The following is a 5,812-nucleotide window of genomic DNA, read 5'->3' as shown; positions in this document are numbered from 1 at the left end:
TCTCTGGGCCCCATCCTCTCTGGGCCCCACCCGCCCAGGCCTCAGTTTCCCAGGCCTCAGTTTCCCAGGCTGGAGCCGGGGGCCGACCCTCCCCACCTTCCAGGGGCTCGTGGGGGTGCTGGACCCCAGTGCGCGGCCCCCACACCAGGCCTCAGTCTCCCCAGACTGAGGCGTGCATACTGCACCACCTGTCCACGGCCTCCTTCTGCCCACATCCTGCAGGAGTCACCGCCAGGCTCAAGGCCTCAGTTTCCCCCTCTGCAAAACGGGCACAGTAATCAGAGAACCGTGTCCTCCCTTGAGAGCGGTAGATCATATGGTCCCAGAAGATCCTGGCCTTGCCACCCCTCCAGGGTGCAGCCTGAAAGGAGGAGACTTTTATTTTGGTGGGGGGGCAGGGCTTCCTTTGAGCCGGCCTCCCTGAGGATTTGACAGGACTGTCAGGTGCCACGCTGTGTGGAAGCTTTCATTCTTGGTGTATTGCTCAGGAGTTCGCTCAACACACGTTCTCCATGCCCCTTCTCTGTGTCCCCAGTACCAGGAAAGTCGGACTGTGGTAAACTTGAGCGCTTGTCCTCACTTTTGCCCTTCATTGTTAAAAATGCCACGAGGGGCAACGGAGTGGATTAGAAAGTAAATGCTGAGACTCCCAGAGAAAAGGCGGGATGGGACACAAAGCAGATGATCGTATTTGGTAGCTGAGTGCCTGAGACTTGGCGGATTTGGATCAAAATTATCATTAAAAAGTTTACAATTCGCAGGGGTGGTGGCATAAACCTGTCATTTTAGCACTCAGAAGGCTGAGGCAGGAGGGTCACCGTGAGGTCAATGCCAGCCAGGACTACGTAGTGAGTCAGGGTCTCAAAAACAAACAACAAAGCAGATAAAAGGAAAGAAAGAGCAGCCCAGGTGCGAAAGACCATAGTGAATGACAACACGAACGCCCTTCCTTGAGCTTTCTGCTTCCTGTGGTTCCGGCTGTTCATGGTGAACCAAGGTCCAAAAATACGAGAAGAATTCCAGAAATCAATAATTCATAAAGTCTAAATTGAGCACTGTCAGGGTGGAACAGTGGAATCTTGAGCTGTGTGGCTCTGCCCCGGCCAGGGTGTGAATCCCTGCCTCGTCCACAGTATCCGAGGGGTATGTGCTACCCTCCCGTGGGTCACCCAGAACCCAGCACAGACACATGATTGAGTCTCGGTCTTGCTTCCTACTGATCAGATTGGAAAACAGCGGGAGGAAAAGGATGAAGTCAAGTATGGGCAGGAGAGATTTGATCTCCTGCTGCTGAACTAGTATACGGCTGGCCAGAGCCCCAGGGATGGGTGGCGTGGTGGCGTCAAATACCATCATGATGCCACAACTCTTGCCCTCCATCTAAAGCCCGGAAACTGTGTGTTGTGCAGGACTACGAGTTTATGAACGAGCCCTTTAGTGTTGTTCATTGTGACTTGCGCCCGTCGAGTGGGATGTGGCAGGTACAGTAAGCAAGGTGCACCCTGTAGAAACCTACACAGCTGTGAAAAAGGAAAGAGGCCGGCTGTGTATCCTGACACGTGGTGAGTTTCTAGATGGAGTCACCCTGATCCTGTGGACAGGACACTGTCTTCCTGGTGTTAGGAGCTCATTTAGGGAGGGCTCAAAAGCTATCAGACATTGTGCAAATCACACTGCATGGATCATCTCAGTAGATTCTCTCATTTTACAGAGGGAAACAGAGGCACAGAGAGGGCAAGTAACTGAGCAGACATCATACAGCTACTGTGTGGCAGAACAGGGGACAAACACCAGTGCTTTGATGCCCGCATCTGCGCTCTTATTTTCTTGGACCTTATTTGTTCATTTATTCACTCAACAAACACCAGTGACCACTGTGTGCCTCGCTACGTTGCAGACACTGGAGTCCCAGGAAGGAAGAACAAAAGAGCCAATATCCCCTGCCCTCCCATGCCTATGGAAGCTGGAGACAGCAAATATACGATCAACAAAAAGGATCATTTCACATGGTGAGAAATAGTAGGCAGAATTGAAAAAGGATAATGCAGGGTAAGTGTCCCATGCAATCAATGGCCCTGGGGCAGTACAGAGCTGGCATGTTGCAGGAGCAGCGAGGAGCCAAGGGAGTGAGGGGCAGAAGGAAGGGACCAGAGGCAGTGCAGGGCCCCGTGGGCTGCAGGGAGGACTTGGGCTTTGGCCTCAGAGAGGTGGGAGCCGTGGAGGGCAGAGGGGGGACCTGACTCGGTGCTCACAGCGCCCTCTCGTGGCTGCTGCGGGGAGGACAAGCTGGGCTGAGAGCAGCTGAGTGGTCAGCCATGGCTTCTGCTGGTGGAGACTGGCAGTTTGTTTGTTAATATTACTTTCACCGATTCTTTTAAACAAGTGCCCAGTAGAAAAGATACATGGCCCAGCTGCTCGGGGAAAGCTAAATGATCCGGGTACACAGTCCCAGAGATGAAAAGCCTGCAGATCGAGCCCTTCTCATTTTAATTTTTATTAATGTATTTACTTTCTTTACTCATTGCATGGCGCCGGGGATGGAACCCAGGACCGTCATGCTGAGCTGCATCGTGAGCTCTTTTTTAGTCAATTTGGAGACTGGATCTTGCTAATTTCCTGAGGTTGGGGGCTTGAACTGGAGATCTTCTTGCCTCAGCCTCCTGAGTGCTGGAATTAGAGGTGTGCACACAACATCTGGCCCTCCAGACCTTCGAACACATTTCTTCAAACGCACAAATACATTTCTGTGTGGAATGCAGCTCCTTGCTTTGGGGGCCCAGACAGCCCTCCTCCTCAGGAGGCCCTTCCATCCTGAACCGCTATTTCTGAAGAAGCACCTACCTGAAGGTGCACAGGGGCTGGCCTACAGGTTGAATCTGGCCCCGTTTGTTTTTGTCAATAAAGTTTTATTGACATATAGCTGTCCTATGGTTTGGTACATTGCCTGTGACTGCTTTCTTTCTACCATGGCAGAGTTGAATAGTTTCAACAGACCTATAAAACTTGAAAACTGGCAATCTGCTCTTGTCAAAAAATATCTGCAAGCTGGGAGTGGCTGAGCACACGTCTGTAATCCCAGCACTCTGGGAGGCTGAGGCAGGAAGATTGCAAGTTTGAGTCTAGCCTGGGCAACCTAGCAACTTAGTGAGACTCTATCTCAAAATGAGAAATAAACAGGACTGGGGATGAAACTCGGTGCAAAGGCCCTGGGTCTTGTCCCCAGCAGTGTCAGAAAAAGAAAAGAAGAGATAAAATTTTTTTTTTCAGACCCCTGGCCTGGGGACGGTGTATGACCATGGGATGGCACTCAGTGCCCCTGAGCCAGGTGCTTAGACAGGGCTAAAATGATTAGTTTTAAGTTGTATATTTTACTGCAATAAAAAAGACCCTTTTCTCTCCGTGAACATGGGGAAAGATTCCTGCCATACATACAACAGCAAAGGGTGCCTGAATATGTAAAGAGTGCTTAGCAATCAATAAGAAAATGGGAAGCAAGAGGTGAACAGGCCGCTAAAATGAAAAGTGGGAGTCCCAGGGCCCGAACATCACTGAGATTAAGAACGGACCCGCAGGAGCCCCAGAATCATCGTGCGGGGAGCCCCTCACTCAGGACGTTTTGTTATTCAGTGCTTTATGGAATGTCTTTTAATGTGCTACTCTTACTTGAATTCAGTAGGTTGATTTTTTCCTTAAAATTTTTCTTTGTTGGTATTCACATAATCAGTTTTTCCATATGAAGTTATTATTGTTACTTTAAAAAGCAAACCGCCCCTCCACCCCTCCCACCATCCCCGGACTCTGCCCGCTGCCAGGCCCTGCTGAGATTACCGACGCTCGTCTGCTTCTGAACCTGGTAAAATGCACAGAGCTTAGAACCTCCCAGGTGACCTCCCGGGTGTATAACTCAGGGACAGGAAGCACATTCACTGTGGCTGTCACCCCGCCGTCCACCCCCAGGACTTTCCATCCCCCCAGCTCTGCCCAGGAAACGCTGACCCCGTCCCCTCCCATCCCGGCACCGCCGTCCTCCTTCCTGTCCCTGTGGGTCTGAGTGCGCTGGGCCTCCTGGGAGCGGGGCCCTGCCCTGCGTGTCCTCCCGTGTGTGGCTCGGCTCCTGAGCAGTGCGGCCTCAGGTTCATCGTCCCTGCTGCAGTGGGGTCAGGACTTCATTTTCCTGGCAACAGACCATCCTGCACCTCATCGCACGTTGGGCTGGGGTGAGTGCAGCGTAAGAGTCTGAGTCCATTTCCAGTTATTTGGGGCGTGATCTCCTGCTGTGCTCTGGCCACGCTCACTCTTGCCGCAGGACCCTTGCACAGCCCGCAGTCGACCCAGGGACAGACCTCAGCTCACCTGGGGGGCTCAGCCTGGCCTGAACAATGCTGTCCACTGGGATGCCGCACATCCACACCCCCGTCACCACCCCAATTCCAAGTCTGGGTGGGGTGACCCCCATTTCCCCGAGCCCCTCCATGCCCGCCCTTAAATCCTGCCTTGGAAACCGGACACAGCCAGGGGGGACTGAGTGACGCCGCTGTCATGCCGGTGGCCACATTTACGCTTTGTGCTGGGCTCCATGTGGCTTTTTGTCCTGGGTCTCACTACATAACCCAGGCTGGCCTCCCACTCACGGGCACCCGCCTGCCTCAGCCTCCGCCAGGAGCACACCTCAGGGGAAGTCCACACAGGTGCATGACACAGTCCCCGCCTCCTGGTGGATCTGCCTGTCACTTGGAAACTTCGATGGTCCCGTTGGACAGATCATGACCGCCAGGCTCAGCCGGTTGGCCGAGGCCACCTCTCGAATTGTGTGCCCGGGAGCCACAAATCCTGGTTGTGGGACAACAAGTATGTCTTCTACTGATACAGGGGCAAAGGAAACTGGGCACTGAGGGATATATAGGAGTTTGTGGGATGGAAGTGCATTTTAAGCAGAGGCAACAGTGTGTACAAGGGTTTGGATGTTAGGAGGAGCTGGGCATTGATGAAGTCTAGCTGGAGTGTGAAATTATTTTGCATTACTTATATATCTTGCGGTATTAGGAGTTGAACCCAAGGCTTCACCCTGAGCTCCATCCCCAGCTCTTTCATATTTTTAAATTTTGAGTCAGGGTCTCTCTCAGTCACTAAGTTTCCCAGGCTGTGCTGGAACTTGGGATCCTCCTGCGTCAGCCTCCGAGAATGCTGGGATCACAGGCGTGCCCCACCACACCCAGATGAGTGTGGATTTATGACAGGGGAAACCAAAGAAGGAAGGAGGTAGAGACACGCATGGCGGTCAGGGGGAAGACCGCAGCGAGGGGTGGATTTTACCTTCTCAGAATCTGTGGGGCATTTGAGCAGAAAGGAGACTTCATCCGGTGAATTCTCTGAAAAGAAAAGACTGCGTCCTTCTAGCGTTGGAGGGAGGGGCCTGGTGTGGTGGTGCACGCTGTCATCTCAGCACTCAGGAGGCTGAGGCAGGAGGGTTCCTGCGAGTTTAAGGTCAGCCCGGGCTACACAGTGAGACCCTGCCTCAAACAAAACAAAACAAAGGAAGAGGAATGGAAGCCACCAGGCCATGAAGGACAAGATCTGTGGTCAGAGCTGGGGCCTGGGTGGCCCGATGGAGAGGATAAAGAGAGCGGTCTGTGACTGGCAAGGAAAGAAGGTGGGGAGGGGGAGGTGGGGGGCTGAGGATATGCTCTCCAGGCAAACGACCCCGATACCAGCTAAGCCAGACTCTGCTCCGGACTGTGGGAAGCAGCTCAGCCCTGGGGTTCCACACACGGGTGCCACCCCTAAATTCTGAGAGAGGGAGGGGGAGGGGAGG

This window comes from Fukomys damarensis, unplaced genomic scaffold (genome assembly GCF_012274545.1).
Source record: "Fukomys damarensis isolate Sample0158 unplaced genomic scaffold, DMR_v1.0_HiC HiC_scaffold_37, whole genome shotgun sequence".
Taxonomy (NCBI): domain Eukaryota; kingdom Metazoa; phylum Chordata; class Mammalia; order Rodentia; family Bathyergidae; genus Fukomys; species Fukomys damarensis.
The sequence above is the reverse complement of the archived record's forward strand: the minus strand, read 5'-3'. Positions refer to the sequence as shown.